This window comes from Ovis canadensis, chromosome 14 (genome assembly GCF_042477335.2).
Source record: "Ovis canadensis isolate MfBH-ARS-UI-01 breed Bighorn chromosome 14, ARS-UI_OviCan_v2, whole genome shotgun sequence".
NCBI lineage: Eukaryota > Metazoa > Chordata > Mammalia > Artiodactyla > Bovidae > Ovis > Ovis canadensis.
Genome location: NC_091258.1, coordinates 72,792,725 through 72,811,443, shown reverse-complemented (window position 1 = coordinate 72,811,443; position 18,719 = coordinate 72,792,725). Strand labels below are relative to the sequence as shown.

General features: G+C 44.7%; 1 protein-coding gene across 5 annotated transcripts in view; it reads right to left on the bottom strand.

The window, feature by feature from the left end:
* The window catches only part of LOC138419202 (zinc finger protein 665-like), a 38,472-nt gene extending 22,587 nt beyond the window's left edge, over positions 1–15,885 (bottom strand). For 2 of the 5 annotated variants that reach the window (XM_069551623.1, XM_069551624.1), the window contains exon 1: positions 5,879–5,955. The gene's annotated coding sequence lies outside the window, so the exon portion shown is untranslated. Of the gene's footprint in view, positions 1–5,878; positions 5,956–7,955; positions 8,015–10,151; positions 10,287–14,890; positions 14,978–15,765 lie in introns of those variants that run through there. The other 3 variants (XM_069551622.1, XM_069551620.1, XM_069551621.1) reach the window with 3 other exon arrangements.
* Positions 15,886–18,719: the final 2,834 nt, after the last annotated feature.

The window sequence follows — 18,719 nt, the reverse complement described above, 5'->3', positions numbered from 1 at the left end:
AGGTCTGAGCTGAGTGAAGAGAACTGGGTATACCTGAATAATGAAATGGGAGGCTGAAGGGCAAGGGGGCCAAGTTTGTCCTTATTGCCCATCCCATTTAAGACCAGGAACATCTGTCATGTATCTGAGCAAAAGAAACTTTTCTTTCAAGATTGGGTCAAACTGATACCAAGCAGGTAATTCTTTATTATACGACTGCAGCAAAATATTTTAAAAATACAGAATTGCAAATATATATCCACTGGTACAAAAAACATTGTAAGGGGTCAGCTTGGAAATAGGATCTGAGCAATCTTTTTCATTATGAGGAGAGAGGCTCTGTTGAAAGGTTCCAGGTCAATCCAGCCCATCCTTCCCCATTTGCACAGAAAAGTCACAAAGGGACCTGAGGGAAATATCTTCATATCACCGCACAGCTCACTTTTTTTCACTGATCACAGAAAATGGAGAAAACAGACCATTAGACTAACCAGTTAAACTGGTTAGTTAAACTGGGTTTTTTTTTTTTCTTTTTTTGAAAGGAAAGAATGAAGCATTTTGGTGGTTTTACCATGTTAAATGTTCTTTTATTTTCCCATTTCTCAAAGAAATGCCTTTAATTTCACAAGATCTAATGTCATACCTCCTTTATCCTCTGGTAAAGAGCTGAGACCAGAAATATCTATTTGTGTGTGCACACATAAACACATACACACAATTCATGTCTTTGGTAAAACCACACTTGAAAATATGTCTATTTTATTACACGATGTTGAGAGGGCAACAGGCAGGAAGGCCAGGGGTCTCCAAAGGGAGGAAATAGGCTGCAAGTGTCAGACATTTTTATCTCTCTTAAGCAGCAGGAGGAAACAAACTAGCGATATTTTGTTCCTTCTCTATACAAATCTAAAAGGAGGTTTCTCTTAAAATATTGGGTTGTCATAATGACACCTGGGGTCAGATTCTCAAGACAATCAGGACTGAAGGTGCCTGGCGGTCCCCACACAAGCTCCTGTCTTAATTACACCTGAGGGACCCCGGGTATTAATAACTGTGGGGAGCCAATCCGCCGATTTCCTTTTAGATACTGGGCAACTTACTCCGTGCTTACTGAAGCCCCTGGCCCACTTCCTTCTCGATTCACTTACATAATGGGACTGTCTGGACGGGCCAAAGGGTATTATTTCAGTTATTCTTTACGTTGTAACTGAGATTCTGTGTTACTTTCACACGAGTTTCTGATTGTGCCAGAGTCTCCCTCACCCCTTTTGGGGAGGAATATACTGAACAAGGTCCATGCCTCTGTTTTCATAAATATGGAGCCCTCCCTCTCTCTCCCTTTAGTTGAACAAACTGTAAATCCTAGAGTATGGGCTGATGGAAAATCTGTGGGTCGAGCACAAAATGCTATTCCTGTAGTTGTCAAACTCAAAGACCCACTTATTTCCACATAAGAAGCAGTATCCACTGAAACCTGAGGTTAAGGGTTAAAACACATCATCAAAACTTTAAAGGAGCAGGGACTATTGGTTCCCTGTAACAGTCCATGCAACAGTATTTTGAATATAAAGAAATCAAATGGTAAATGGAGACTAGTTCAAGATTTACAAATAATAAATGAGGCTGTAGTTCCTTTACACCTCATGGTGCTTAATCCTTATACTCTATTGTCTGAAATTCCTGAACGAGCCAAATATTTCTCAGTAATTGATTTGAAAGATGCTTTCTATTCTGTGCCTTTGGTGGAGGAAAGTCAATTTCTATTTGCCTTTGAAGACCTAAGCAGCCAGCTTCTCAGTTAACCTGGACAGTTTTGCCCCCGGGATTTCGTGAAAGTCCTCACTTATTTGGACAAAGTTTGTCACGGGATGTACAAAACTTTAATAGCTCCGAAGTGGTGGTGTTACAATACGTAGATGATATTTTGCTCTGTGCTGAGACAGAGGAAGCTTGTTCAGGAGCCTCAGATGATTTAACTTTCTGGCAGGCTTAAGTTATAAGGCATCAAGAGAAAAGGCTCAGCTTTGTCAACAATCTGTTAGATATCTGGGCCTAATCATATCAGAAGGGACTAGGCCCATAGGCCCTGAGAAAATTAAACCCATACCAAATCATCCCCTACCTATGACTTTAAGAGAACTGAGAAGATTTCTGGGAATCACAGGCTACTGTCATACTTGGATTCCGGGTTATGGGGAACTTGCCCGGCCTTTATATAAACTTATAGCTGAAACTCAGCAGGCCCAAACAGACAAACTGCTTTGGTCTCCAGATACTCAAAAGGCTTTTAAGTTTCTTCAGACTGCCCTCCTGCAAGCTTCCGCTTTGAGCTTGCCCACAGGGTCAGGATTTAATTTGTTTGTCACTGAAAGAAAAGGTGTGGCCTTGGGAATTTTGACACAAGCCCAAGGGCCTCACTGGCAACCTGTTGCTCATCTAAGCAGAAAATTAGATGTAATTTCATGTGGGTGGCCCCACTGCCTAAGAGTAATTGGGGCAGCGGCTTTATTACCACCTGAAGCTTTAAAAGTAATTAATCGAAGAAATCTTACTGTCCTGAATTCTCATGATGTGAATTGAATCTTAAATTCTAAGGTTAATATTTGGATGACAGACAGTAGGCTTCTTAAAATCAGTCATTGTTGTTAGAAGGACCAGTACCTAAGCTTAAAGTGTGTGGACATTTAAATCCTGCCACTTTCCTTCCTGAGAAGGAAAATGAAACACCTGATCACGATTGTTCCCAATTTCTAACTTTAAACTATACAGCTTGGGAGGATCTAATGGATACCCCATTAGACAATCCTGACATGGAAATATTTACAGATGGCAGTTCTTTTGTTCGGGATGGAAAGCATAAAGCAGGTTACACCATGGTGACTGCTGAGCAGGTTTCAGAAACAAAATCTCTCCCCCAGGGAACCAGTGCTCAGTTAGCGGAGTTGTGGCTCTGACCCGAGCTCTAGAGTTAAGCAAAAGGCAGCAATTAAATATCTACATGGATTCTAAGTATGCTTATTTGACTTTACATTCTCATGCTGCAATATGGGAAGAAAGACAGTTTGAAACAGCAACAGGAGAACCTATGAAGCATTTCAGAGAGATTGAGAGACTTTTAACTGCTTTATATTGTGTAGCTGTTATGCACTGCAAAGGGCACAGCAGGGATGGGAGTAAAGCAGCTGAAGGTAATCAGCTGGCTGACTCTCAAGCCAGGAAAGCTGGCACTTTAGGAAACCCCTTCATTGCAGACGCCTTTGATCTAGACAGGTCCTGAGAAACAGGAAAAACCATAATATACCGAGCAAGAATTAGAAAGATATGAGAAAAGAGGAACTAAGATTACAAATAAAAGATGGTTATAGTCCCAGGATGGACCATTAATACTTCCTGAAAATGCTCAATGGAAAATTCTTAAGGGTTTACACCAGAGTTTTCATTTGAGTGCAGAGAGTACTTACCAGATTGCTTCTCGTTTGTTTGAAGGTAAAAATGCAATGAAAACTTTAAAGAACATTATCAAAAGGTGTGAGGTTTGTCAGAAAAATAATCCAAAGACTGAAAAGCTAGCAATATCTGGATTACAACGAAGTGGAAAGCATCCTGGAGAGGGCTGGGAAATTGATTTTACTCATATGCCAAAAGCTAATTGATATTGTTGCTTACAGGTCTGGGTAGATGCTTTTACTCGATGGATTGAGGCTTTTTCCTTTTGTAGTAAGCAGGCTAAGGAGGTTATAAAGATTCTAATCCATGAAACTATCCCCAAGTTTGGGCTGCCACAGAGCCTTCAGAGTGACAATGGCTCCACATTTAAAGCTGCTGTAACTCAGGGGGTAACTAAAGCTCTATAAATAGAGTATGACTTACACTGTTCCTGGAGACCCCAATCTTTAGGAAAGGTTGAAAAATCTAATGACATTATCAACAGACATCTGCGCAAATTAACTAAAGAGACATAGGACAACCGGATTAAAGTCCTACCCACAGCTTTAATAAGGGCTTGAACTGCCCCCAAAAGGGAAGGACTGTCCAGCTTTGAATGTATTTATGGAAGGCCTTTCTTATGCACAAACATAGTTACAGACCCTGAAGCCTTGGAATTCACTAGTTACATAACTCAGCTCTGAGTTTTTCAACAGGCATTAACAGAACTCCGAGAGAAGACTCCTGACCCAGCCTCTGAGTCAAGCAAGCCTCTGAGCCAGGAATCGAGGTCCTCATAAAAACATTGGGATCTGGGGGCCCATCCCTCGAGCCCCTCTGGGAAGGCCCTTACCAGGTAATTCTTTCTTCTTCCACAGCTGTCAAAGTGCCAGGAATTGATTCATGGGTACATCACACTTGAGTTAAGAGGTGGCACCCTGACCAGAACTAAGTGACTTCATTTTATGTCTTTACTTTCTATGCTCTGACTTTGTACCTTTCAGATGGGCCTGATAATCTATGTGAGCCTACTTCTGCTGGCTCCAAAAATCCTGAGTGTGCCGTTTGATCCTCAAGACAATGACTTCCTGTCCTGGGCTCACCCCACTGCATTCCACAATTGGTCTAACTGCTGGGTCTGTGGAGCACTCCCCTCTTCATCATGAAAGGCTTCCTGTGGTGGACATCTCCACTTCAAGAAAAAGACTTTCTCCAAGTCTGCGAATACCTTCGACAGCAATCATATGTGATGCCTCTTCTACATCTGATGACATCTACCAACCCTAAATTGGACTGGTGCAACAGTTTGTACTTTAACTATGGACATAATGTGACTTTTAATTTTGATTATACATTATCTCGGTTTAATGACTATTTCACTACACATAAGGCAAATAGGTCTGGATCTAATGGTTTTTTACCTGACATTTAATCAAATATGGGATGAGGTTATATGGCTAACTCCTGAAAAAGGACGTCTAGTATCTACTGCCCTTCTATGCTGGGAACAAACAGAGCCATCCTCAAAAGTCAGCCAACAACTTAATTACAATGATTGGAAATGATTGGGATTTTTGCCTCAGGATGTATGCAACGTAATCATTCCTGTGTTTTCCAACCCCAATTCAGGTCCTCCCTTTGTCTGGCCAGGCACTAATTGGGACTGGATGGCTTGCTCCAAACGGGACCTATTGGATATATGGCTCTTACTTATGGGCATGGCTTCCCCTTGGTTGGATAGGGAGATGCACCCTGGGTCTAGCCTTTACTCACGGCTTTATATTTTCAGAGCTCCCAGAAAAGCCTGCTAATTTACCCCACCTTAAAACTCGGTGGGCAAGGTCTGTATTTCACTGGTATCATTATTTGGCTGCAGTCTTTGTTCCCTCTTTGGGAACTACAGATGTTATGCTACAAGTGGATGCTTTGACTAATTTTACTCAACAGGCATTACAAGATTCTCAAAAAGCTATTTCAGCTCTTAATGCTGAACAAGCACAAATTAGAAAGGTGGTTTTACAAACCAGATTGCCTTTAGATATTCTGACAGCTGCGCAAGGAGGGAACTTGTGCCATTATTCATACCCAATGCTGTACATATATACCTGATATGAGCCCTAATGTTATTCATTTTACTAAACACATGAACAAGATGATTGGGGCTATGGATATTCCTGAAGCCTCAACTGCCTCATTTTGGGAGATGTTAACTAGTGCCCCATGGTGGAAAACTATCTTTCTTACAATGATTCGGATTGTTTTGTTTTTGCTGTTTGCTCCCTGCATCTGTAACTGTGTAACTGGATTTGTTTCTAGTTGCATGAAAGCTTTTAAGTTACAAATGGCTGTGTTAGGGTAAGCACACTGATTGAAACCCCCCACCCTGGCCAGGCACCATAGTAACCATTTGCATGAGTTGTTTTATGACAGGAGATCCTGATAAGGAATACGGAACTAATGAGCCACCACCAACCTGAAGAGTTCCAAAAAGGTCGAAAGGAGACATGGAGTGTCTGTCCACTTCCCAGAATCCCTCTCGCTAGCATCCATCTTGGCTGAGAAATGCGTGCGCCACCAGGAAAGACTCTGAATTAGAATGATTGGCCAAAGACCACCCGGAAACTAATATCATCACCATAAAATCCGAGACTGTGGGCTACCCAGCAGAGCAGTTCTCCTGGGTTCCCTTACCCTATTGCTCTCCACCCAAGTGCCCTTCCCAATAAAATCTCTTGCTTTGTCAGCACATATGTCTCCTCGGGCAATGCATTTCCGAGTGTTAGACAAGAGCTCAGTTTCGGACCCTGTAAGTGGTCCCCCTTCCTGCAATAGTTGCTCAAACTCCTGCTACTGCTGCAGCTTCTTCCAACTACTATTTGGGGGCCCTGGATCAGACATCTTCGGTATGAGGGTTAGGAGAACATGTTGCCTCACCAATTTAGGGATAATGCCCATTTTCAGCTCAGAAGCAGTTATGGAACAGGAACAATGCCCCTTGTCCCTAGGCAACATAATTCTTCTAAAAAAAAAAAAGAGGGGAATGAGAGGGTAACAGGCAGGAAGGCCAGGGGTCTCCAAATGGAGGAAATAGGCTGTAAGTGTCAGACATTTTTCTCTCTCTTAAGCGGCAGGAGGAAACAAACTAGCGATACTTTTGTCATTCTCTATACAAATTTAAAAGGAGGTTTCTTTTAACATACCTTGTTTCCATAATGACACCTGGTTTTACCTGAAGTTAACTATTCTCAAACCTTGAGTTAACCAAGGCATTTTTCTTATGGAAATCTTTGTCTCAAGCTATGTGAATGGACTGTGCATTTACCCCAGACTGTCTTCAAGTCTGTTCCGCCTAATGGCTCAGAACCTACTTCACAAACCAGTATGTTATACTCAGATACTGCCCCCTAATCTATGTAAACAAAACTATTTGCATGGTAATCTGCCCTTCTAGAAGATTCAAATTAATCATTTTTGGCCTGGGATGAATCATCTGGTGCCAAGATTATCCCAAAATGCATCTTATGGATGAGGGGCCTGGTGCCATTCTGAGTTTTAAAACATTCTGTTCTTTCATTGACAGACTGAAGGCAATGGCACCCCACTCCAGTACTCTTGCCTGGAAAATCCCATGGACAGAGAAGCCTGGAAGGCTGCAGTCCATGGGGTCTCTGAGGGTCGGGCACGACTGAGCGACTTCACTTTCACTTTTCACTTTCATGCACTGGAGAAGGAAATGGCAACCCACTCCACTGTTCTTGCTTGGAGAATCCCAGGAATGGGGGAACCTGGTGGGCTGCTATCTATGGGGTTGCGCAGAGTCGGACACAAATGAAGTGACTTAGCAGTAGCAGTGACTATAATGGCACCCCACTCCAGTACTCCTGCCTGGAAAATCCCATGGATGGTGGAGCCTGGTAGGCTGCGGTCCATGGGGTCGCTAAGAGCCAGACACGACTGAGCAACTTCACTTTCACTTTTCACTTTCATGCACTGGAGAAGGAAATGGCAACCCATGCCAGTATTCTTGCCTGGAGAATCCCAGGGACAGAGGAGCCTGTTGGGCTGCCGTCTATGGGGTCACACAGAGTCGGACACAACCGAGATGACTTAGCAGCAGAAGCAGCCACCCCCCATTCTGAACCCCTTCCACCTCCCTTCTCACCAGATCTCTCTGGGTTGTTCCAGAGCACTGGCTTTGGGTGCCCTGCTTCATGCATTGAACTTGCACTGATCATTCTATTTTACATATGGTAATTTACATGTTTCAGTGCTATTCTCTCAAATCATCCCACCCTCACCTTCTCCCACTGAGTCCAAAAGTCTGTTCTTTACATGTGTGTCTCCCTTTGTTGCCCTGCATGTAGGATCACTGGTACCATCTTTCTAAATTCCATATATATGTATTAATATACAGTATTTGTCTTTCTGTTTCTGACTTGTTTCACTCTGTATAATAGACTCTAGGTTCATCTATCTCATTAGAACTGATAAACGAGGTGACATTTTTGCTAAGTATGGCGCAAAATAGTCTAAGAACATTTACTACTTACCAAAGAAGATTTCAAATGTATGAGATGAAGGGAAGAAAGCACTCAGGCAAGCAATGAATCTGAAAAAAATTTGGAAAAAAAACTGAATAATTTTTAATCCAAAAACCTGGTGTCAAAGTTTAAAAAATTGTGGAGAATAATCATTTTAGAAAAGGATGATAAGAGTAGAATACTGGAAACTAAAAAAGCTTATTTCTGAAGTTAAAAATGAGTACAGAACTGAATGAATTAAGACCTATTCCAAGCTACAAAAAGCACCATACATAAAGAAAGGAGAAAATGTGAATCCGTTAAAAAAAAAAAAAAAGTGTTCCTTTAAAAATGCTACCCAATAATGATACAGTGGATAAGAATCTGCCTGACAATGCAGGGGACATGGGTTCTATCCCTGGTTCAGGAAGATCCCACAAGTGCAAGCAACTAAGCCTGTGCACTACTGAGCCTGTGCTTTAGAACCTGGGAGCCACAGCTCCTGAGCCCACAGAACAGCACAGCCAAAAAAATTCATCCAAAAAAAAAAAGCTACTACAGTGCGACACTCTAGAGACGGTCATTTCTTGCTCCAGGTCTCTTCTTTCCTGATCTCTATCTTATGATAGGACCAGGGAAGGGGGTTACTCACAACTCAGTGAATCAAGCCACTGCCCCAGGCTCAACAGGGTTTGCAAATGAAAGTCATCTTCTGCCACAACTAATAAAAAAAGACACAAGCCTTATAGACAGGAGTTTTGAAATTCTCATTCTCCTCTGTATAACTAAAAAAATCATCTGTATCCGAAAACTGGCCACACCTGGATCGAGCTTACCCCTCTGTTCACCTAGCTCCCTATTTCATCTGGGTCTGGTGTCTCTTTTTCTCCCCCTCTGCTCTCCTGCTGCTCCTGTCCTATTTCCTCCCTCACACGTGTCCTGTCCCAGGCTAATGGAATTCGTTCCCCCTCGAAATGCTCTCTCTCTCCAACCTTCCTGAGTCTTTCAAAAATCCATACCTATGTCTGCCTCTTTCTTCCCCCATTTCGGCTCCCTCTTTGCGCTCCAGATTACTTCTCTTCTCTCGCTGTGACTCTCCCTTCCTCCCCACTCTCTGGCAGGCCATGTGGCTATGCTTCCTTCCAGCCCTTTCTTCCTCTGCTCCTACCTTTCTCTGCCAGCACCATAAAACCGGCCACCTCAGATTGAGACTTGAACCCTTGTGGCGGGACTCCAACCAGGTGAAAACACCACTTGGGACTCTAACCCAAGAAGCCTGACTCAAACTCGGCCAAAACCCAGTTAGGGACTCTCCATCTCAGACGTCCTCATCGCCCTTCGCCTCCCCGCTCCCATCACTGAGACAGGGCAGTTCTCCCTATGCTGTTTTCCAGTCCCTGGAGATCTGGCTTTCTGATTTATTAATACTTCTCTGTTTTACTCACTTGGCTATTTCCAAGGCTTAACCTCTTTGACTTGACTATCCCTTTGCAAATCCCTCAGCCAGTCTCAGTTTTCCCACTGGTTCTCCCTGATGCTTTTCTCCTCAGTTTCAGTTATTTCTCTCAGTCCTTCTGACTCTGCTTCTCCTGATCCTCCTGCCTCCTGAATTTACTGAGTGGGCGACAGAACGAGACGCCCCCGGACCGGAAGGGCACCTTTTCCGACCGAGTTGAACTGGGAATGGAACAGCACTGGCTGTCACATGGCTGGCCCAGGTCACCTACCCTATGAGGGGTGAGGGGACGGGCTGACAGGAAAGGGGGCTGCTGCGGGGCAGAAGGACTGGCCTCAGGAGACGCGAGGACAGAAGGCTGGGAGGGAGGGGGCTCAGGAGCAGGGCCGGCTCTGCGGAATCCCGGGAATCGGGAGAGAGCGCGCGGCCTATCAGGGCTCTGCCTCCAGCAGTCGAGAAGGCGACGGGGCGGGCGCGACTCCAACTAGCGAGAGAGGGCTTTGCTTGGCGAGGCCAAAGGTCAAAAAGGGTTTTAAGCAGGAAAATGTCGCCAGAGGCGGGGTTTACGCACACCGAGGGCCGAAACTGCCTCAGCAACGCTTAAAACCCAAACGAAAAGATAACTGGGCCGAAACGGCAGTGGCAGCGTTTATTCGAGGCCGAGCACCGGGTGCCAGGGTGTTCAGGTCGCTGGCATTTACCACACCATGAGGACGAGTGAGCGGGCGCGGAGGTAGGGGTTGGAGGGGTGGCGAGCTCTGCAAACTTACTCTAGAAGAAAGCTTAGGCGCCACTCGGGGACCTCGGCTCCGCGCTCTCCAGCTTCCGGCTCCGTGGGAAAGGGCTCTTGGTTTTAGAGCCGCGGCTTCCGACCAGGGGCGGGGCGAGCACCCGCTGTGCGCACCGTTCGTGGGAGGGGCGGGGCGTGGAGGGGGCGGGGCCTGTTACCTTGACAGCATTCACTTTTCGTCTGTAACACTGCTCAGGTAAAAGCTTCAAGTTATGTCGGAAGCCAAGATACTTCCTCTTAAGTCTAAAAGGGTTTATTCTCAATAAAAACTGTTTTTCACAGCATGTTGTGCTCAGATCCTGCTAGTGAGGCTGAAGCAATTCAGGGATCTGGGAACTTGGGCAGTTTTAAGAAACAAGAATGGGACTAGTCTCTATATTACAAATACAAAACTCTGCCTAGGTAGAAACGGGCTATTCCCTACTCATACCCTACAAAACAGCAAACTTAGGGTCAGTACCTGGGTGTCTGAGATGGAGGACTTAAGGGATGTGATCATTTGGGTCACTAACCACAGCCTTTTAAGAGCAAGACACTTTAAATGATTATAAACTGCGTTATTGTTTCTTTTATCCAACGTGTTTTAATTATTTCCCCTTTCTAAACCCAACTCTTTAAACAGTGACATAAAGGGGTTTTATAAGCAACTCTTACAATGACAAATATCATTGTGTAAGTTTAAGCTACAGAGAAAAAATTAACTGATACGTATACTGTGAAACGATTATCACAATAAGTTTGCCTAGCATCCATAATTTCATACAGATAACCTAAAAATGATTCTTGACAGTAGATTCACCAATGATTTATCAGATACAACACCAAAAGCTCATGCCAACAAAATAAAAAAGGTAAATTGCACACATCCTGATTATCAAATATTGTGCAGTAAACCATCCTCAGCAGTGAAAAAACAATGTACACTATAAGACCAAAAAATTGCCAAGCATATATTCAATAATAGTTTAACATTAAGAATACATAAAGAACTCCACAAAGTACTGATCACCAATTCCACCACAGGGATGGGGGAGCTTTCTTAACCAACCATCCCACATATTGTAAATAAAATACAAAGAGTAACATAAAATAGAAACTTAATGACAAAAATAAAAGACAATCATTTATAATGCATACAAATATAAAAAAAGAAAGTAGCTATGCCTTGAAAAAAAAAAATGATGGTTCATCACTGAAGTTATCATTCCACTACATAAGCTCTGTCATTAAGTTGCTACAAAATTAAGTCTGGAGGCAGAATGATCAATAGCACCGAGGTGACAAGCATGTAGCATCAGCAACAGTTTAGTCAACAGGCTCACAAATATGAGGGTGTGAACCTGGACAGCACCCTTGTCAGGAGAAGTTCCTACACCTCTTGGTGAGGTTCAAAGGGCATGGTGATAATACACGTGAAAAACACTATCACAGTGCCCTTCACGCACGCTTCTCTGACATCACTCAAAGCCAGAAAAAGATGTACAGGTCAAGGTCTTCAGATACTTTCTAATATCACAGAACACGATGACCACTATACTAAGTAGCTTCAAGTGGTAATTCTGTATGCAGCAGGAAAATATTACAACCAATAAGGGAAAGGATTCTCCTTTAAAAATTTCCTCTTACCCAGTAAACCCACACCACAGAGAGTCCAGGAGGAGCTGCCCTGTAAACACAGGCGGATTACCACAGCAAAGAAACTGGACATGACTTCGAACCCTAGAGCCACATACTTCCAAATCAAATTTAAAAGGAAAAATTATACAAACTAAGGAGAACGCAAAGTCAGGAAGAGTCTACACTCCCAGACTAGATAGACCAGTACAAGAGTGGAAAACTATGAGATGTGGGGGTCTCATAGCCTAAGACCTTGAGATGGGACTATTTGGTCCATCCAGAGATGCCAAGTTAAAAGCCTGAAAGATTCACACATATTCCCTTTGTTCGACTGCTGTCCTTACAGTTTTCCTAAGTAACAGGCACAGAAGATCCAATCCACCAGCTTATTCCACACACCCTGACATGTATGGCAGCAAAAGGAGAACAGCAGAAATGGCTGAGCGATCTCAAGAGGCAGACAGGGACTAAGACAGTTCATTACAGGTTCTGAGGTGCCAGATAAAATTAAAGAGCAGCCAGTACTTTCCTATTTTCTGATTCTATCTTCCAAATATGACAACTGTGATGTAACCAGCACTGGATCAGGGGTTAGACGCTTGGGGCATCAGCTCTGATCTATATGGACTAAGAATTGAGTAGCCAATATATCCAAGCCCACAAAGAGAGAAGAGGGGGCAAGGCAGCCCACCTCATGCTCCTCACACTCAAGAACAACCAGCTCACAGCAGGGAGATGGCGAGTGTTGTGGATACAAACCTTGCCTTTGTGTCTGATGGAGCTGCAGCACCACTGGCGGGTGAAAGAACACATGATACATGTTGAAGGACAGGCTGAGGACTCGGGGAAAGGTTAAGCTTCCTCTGGGACTTTAATAAACAAACTTCTCTTTGGGCAAAGAGCTGAGAGAGTCAATTCCTAGGTAGGTTGAGAAGTCTAGGGTACCCCAGGAGGAGAAAGGGGTCTGGGGCTCTCGAGGAGGATAGAAAGCGGTCTGGAATTATCAAGGAGGAGAAAAGGACAAACTGTTTTCTTTAATCCCAGAGCTGATGATTACACAACAAAACAACTCCGTTTAAACTCTGTACTGAGCAGAGACATTACTTTGCCAACAAAGGTCCGTCTAGTCAAGGCTATGGTTTTTCCAGTGGTCATGTATGGATGTGAGAGTTGGACTGTGAAGAAGGCTGAGCGCCAAAGAATTGATGCTTTTGAACTGTGGTGCTGGAGAAGACTCTTGAGAGTCCCTTGGACTGCAAGGAGATCCAACCAGTCCATTCTGAAGGAGATCAGTCCTGGGTGTTCTTTGGAAGGAACAATGCTAAAGCTGAAACTGCAATACTTGTGAAGAGTTGACTCATGGGAAAAGACTCTGATGCTGGGAGGGATTGGGGGCAGGAGGAGAAGCGGACGACAGAGGATGAGATGGCTCTGGATGGCATCACTGACTCGATGGATGTAAGTCTGAGTGAACTCTGGGAGTTGCTGATGGACAGGGAGGCCTGGCATGCTGCGATTCATGGGGTCACAAAAAGTTGGACACGACTGAGGGACTGAACTGAAGTGAACTGAACATTGTTCTCAATGGTGAAAGACTGAAAACTTCTTCTGAGATTGGGAAGAAGGCAAGGATGTGCACACTGCATCACTGTTCAACAAAGGACTGAAACCCCTAACCAGAGCAATTACACAAGAAAAAGAAATCAAAACCTTCCAAAGTGAAAAATTAGAAAGTTACCTTCTTCCCTAGAGGGTAAAGTCTTTTGTGTATAAACTGTTGATTCCATACAGACACAAAAAAACCTCCTGCCACATCAAATAGCAATTTTAGCAAACTTGCAAGATACAACAGTCAACGTCCAAATCAGCTGCACTTCTATACACAATGAACAATGTGAAAAGAAAATCACATAAAAATTTTACTTACTATTATATTAAAAATGGATGAAATACTTAGGAACAATTCACCAAGGAGGTGAAACATATACACTGAAAACTACTTAACCATTTCTAAAAGAAATCCACAATAAACAAATAAATCTAGTAGTCATGGACTGGAAATTCCAGTACTCTATATTTCCAAGTTACTCAAAGTGTTCCACAGATTTAATCAATTCATTATGAAACGTACAATAGAAATGTTGGTAGAAATAGAAAAAACTTGCCAGAAGTCATAAAGAATCTCAAGGGGATTACAAACTGCAAAAATACTCTTCAATAAGTACAAAGATGAAAGATGAAGGCCACCCTTTTAAAAATTTCAAGCCATATCACAATATCATCCAGATGGTGTAGTACTGGCATAAACACGGATTTATACACCAAGGGAACAGAAGGGAATGTTCAGAAATAACCATTTGCATATACGTAAAATCTAAGAAAACCCAGTGGAAAAAAGACAGCTGCCATAACAAATGGTGAATCTATGGGTTAAACAATGAAGAGGAAACCTCACCTGCATCAAAAGTAAAAACACCTCTGTTTCAAACCACAAAATGAACACAGTGAAAAGACAAAATCTGAACAATGAAGGCAATGACAGTGAATTTCCAGCTCTCAGAGATTCAGATTCATGTCACAGTTTCAAACAGATGATGGAATAGCACACTCTCTATCACTGATACCTGATTCTGAACTTTCCATCCCATTTCCAATCAAGATTTTGAAGTCAGTGACTCACTCACTTAGCTTCAATTACCTTAGAACAAATTTCCCTTTTTAGGTCTACTTCCAGATTTTACCAGGTACTGTGCATGGTAACACCTGACTTCCACCCACAGCTTCTTAATCCTGATTGACAGCAGACTGCACAGCCAGAAGGACCAGAGGCAATCCCTGCTGCCCAACAGCACTGAGACCCTTTCTTAAACCTGTGGGTGTGAAGCCCTGCCCAGGATGGTGCCCTCAACACAAGGTCCAGGCCACTGGGTCATGGGGAGCTGGGATCTAAGTGGAGATGACAGGCCCTGAGGGAAGTTCCCTGGTGAGTGTGTGTATGTACCGGTGTCAGGAAGGATACTTCAGAGTCAGAGATGATTAGTAGGTCCAAAGAAGGGATTTCAGGAAGGACAGACTGAGAATCAACTGAGAACATGATTTTACCTGAGAAAGAGCCATTCCTCTTTTCTTGCCTTTTTTCCTCCTCTTCCCAGCTTCTTCCTCAGACAATCTAAGTTTTTAGAAGTTGATCTGGCAAGTGGAAAACAGGCTGCTTAAGGCTTAATATCAACATCCCCCCTTTGTTTGCCACAACCATAAAAAACAGGAAGACCTCACTATGTGGAACAGTCCTTTGGTGTCCACTGCCTCAGGTGGGATGCTGTTTCTGCCCTCCTATTTCTTCCCTCACACCTGTCCCGTCCCCCTTGGCAACTTGTTTCTCCTCTTGCTGCTCTTCTCCCCACCCCCACCCTTCTAATTGTCCTAAACATCTATACATATGTCTCTTTCTTTCTCCAACTCTGCACCCTCTCTGCTTTCTAGTCACACCCCTTCTCTCCCTGTTACACGCCCACTCTGGGGCACTGCAGGTGTCTAGGCTAACTTCCTTCTCTTCTCTTCTTGTCAACACCTATCCCTGTTTCTCTCCTAGGATCACCCCTGTCAGCCCTCCTACCGCAGACGCGGGGCCCCTGTCTCCTTGTCTCCAACTCCTGGAGATCCCACGCCTTTGTCCATTATTCTTTCACTCACCCGCTACTTTAAAGGCTAACTCTATTTCATTTCACATTCCTTTGGCAACTGCCTCAGCCATCCTGGGCGACCCCGTGGGTTCTCTCATTGTTTTCCACTTCTGAGTTTGCCTTTCACTCTCAGTCATTGCTTCTTCTGATCTCCCTCGCCCACGTATCTACAGAAATGATGAGTAAATGAAACGCCCGCCTAACAAAAGAGCACCTTTTCCAACAAGAGGGACTCGTGACGGAAAAACACTGGGTGTCACACGTCCAGCCCAGGGGTGAGGAAAAGGGACTGACCAGGAAGGGAGGCCTGCGGGGCAGAACGATCAGCCTAAGGAGACATGGGCAGCGAGGCTGGGAGCCAAGGAGGTCTCGGGCCGGGCGGGCTCTCCAGAATCCCAGGACCGGGGAGTGGACGCGGCTTCTCCGGGAGCGGGGCTGCTGACGCGACCTCCAGGGGCCGACAGGGTGAGGCGGTGGAGGTGGACGTGCCCGAATCCCCCTCGCGCCCGGGGACTTTACAAGGCACAGGCGTAGGTACTAACGGTTAAGTTTTAAGCAGGAAAATATCCCGAAAGGCGGTGTCTCTGGGGCCTAAGGCCGAAAAGCAAACGACAAGGACAAGCCTCAGAGCGATTTCGAACACTCGACCGGCAACCACGGCCTCTCGGTTTATTTGGGGCGGACGGAGGGGTGTTGGGATATTACTGCTGCAGAACCACGGGGACCCTAAAGATGGGCGTGGCAAGGGCGGGTTGGACGGCTAAGCGCGCAGCACAGGTTTACACTCGGAGAAAAAAAAGTGAAGGGCCATCCAGCGCCCTTCTCTCGCGGCCTTCCGCTTCCGCAGGAAACTGCGCACGCGCGGATTCCGAGGCGGAGCTTCCGGGTCGGGGGCTGTGCGGATCTCTGCAAGCGAGGGGCCGGGCGAGGAGCGTCCAGGTCTGCAGAGCGAGAGCTAGGCGGGGCAAGGGGCCGGGAGGTGTTTAACAGTCCTGTGATGCCCCATAAATTACAGTCTGGTTTTTCTTTTTTCCTAATTTATTGCCTTTAACATCTAAATAGATAGCATATTCTTCTATAATTACAATATAGAAATGTCGATGAACAAAATAAACTTTTTGTCATATGTTGAGAAAAGAGCAGTGGTAGTAGTGCAAGTCGCTCAGTCGTTTCCGACTCTGGGACCCCAGGGTCTATACAGTCCATGGAATTCTCCAGGCCAGAACGCTGGAGTGGGTAGTCTTTCCCTTCTGCGTGGGATCTTTGCAAGCCAGGGATCTAACCCAGGTCTCCCGCATTGCAGGCTGATTCTTTACAAGCTGAGCCACAAGGGAAGCCCCTGTTAGTAAGATTCATCCAGTGTTTTAGCAACAACATCTAAGCAGCCAGGGTATGGTCAGTGTTTGGCGACAGATCTAAAAATCTGCAATCCGTGCCTACCTTTGATTTCTTCTTTTAGTGCCTGTTGGCTGCCAGACAGTTCTCTTCTTAAATTCTTCCGATTTAATTTGAATTTTATACATTCCCCCACAGCCTCCTGGAAATTTTGAGGACACGGGTCCAGTTGAGCTATTTCAAATCCTGAAAGATGATGCTGTGAAAGTGCTGCACTCAATATGCCAGCAAATTTGGAAAACTCAGCAGTGGCCACAGGACTGGAAAAGTTCAGTTTTCATTCCAATCCTAAAGAAAGACAATGCAAAAGAATGCTCAAACTACCGCACAATTGGACTCATCTCACATGCTCGTAAACTAATGCTCAAAATTCTCCAAGCCAGGCTTCAGCAATATGTGAACCGTGAACTTCCTCATGTTCAAGATGGTTTTAGAAAAGGCAGAGGAACCAGAGATCAAATTGCCAACATCCGTTGGATCATGGACAAAGCAAGAGAGTTCCAGAAAAACATCTATCTATGCTTTATTGACTATGCCAAAGCCTTTGACTGTGTGGATCACAAGAAACTGTGGAAAATTCTCAGAGAGATGGGAATACCAGACCACCTTACCTGCCTCTTGAGAAATCTGTATGCACATCAGGAAGTAACAGAACTGGACATGGAACAACAGACCGGTTTCAAATAGGAAAAGGAGGACGTCAAGGCTGTATATTGTCACCCTGCTTATTTAACTTCTATGCAGAGTACATCATGAGAAACGCTGGACTGGAAAAAACACAAGCTGGAATCAAGATTGCTGGGAGAAATATCAATAACCTCAGATATGCAGCTGACACCACCCTTATGGCAGAAAGTGAAGAGGAACTAAAATGCCTCTTGATGAAAGTGAAAGAGGAGAGGGAAAAACTTGGCTTAAAGCTCAACATTCAGAAAATGAAGATCATGGCATCTGGGCCCATCACTTCATGGCAAATAGATGGAGAAACAGTGGAAACAGTGTCAGACTTTATTTTTGGGGGCTCCAAAATAATTGCAGATGGTGACTGCAGCCACGAAATTAAAAGACACTTACTCCTTGGAAGAAAAATAATGACCAACCTAGATAGCATATTCAAAAGCAGAGACGTTACTTTGCCGACTAAGGTCCGTCTAGTCAAGGCTATGGTTTTTCCTTTGGTCATGTATGGATGTGAGGGTTGGACTGTGAAGAAGGCTGAGCGCCGAAGAATTGATGCTTTTGAACTGTGGTGTTGGAGAAGACTCTTGAGAGTCCCTTGGACTGCAAGGAGATCCAACCAGTCCATTCTGAAGGAGATCAGCCCTGGGATTTCTTTGGAAGGAATGATGCTAAAGCTGAAACTCCAGTACTTTGGCCAACTCACGCGAAGAGTTGACTCATTGGAAAAGGCTCTGAACTGGGAGGGATTGGGAGCAGGAGGAGTAGGGGACACCAGAGGATGAGATGGCTGGATGGCATCACTGACTGGATGGACGTGAGTCTGAGTGAACTCCAGGAGATGGTGATGTACAGGGAGGCCTGGCGTGCTGCAATTCATGGGGTTGCAAAGAGTCAGACATGACTGAGCGACTGAACTGAACTGAACTGAACTGGGTCACTTTGAGCTCCCCCCTCAGGATGTGAGGGAAACATGCACTGGGTACAGTAGAGAGGAGGAAGCTGGTGGATTCCGTGGACCAGAGGCACTGCTGCGGCGGGGCTCCACCGGGCCATGCAGGCAGGGGCGGCCGGCCTTCCCAGGTCACTGTGTCATCCCATTACACTTTTAAGGCAAAAGCTTCTAACTTTGGAGACCAGTATGTTGGAAACTAGGATATGTCCTCCTAACAAGT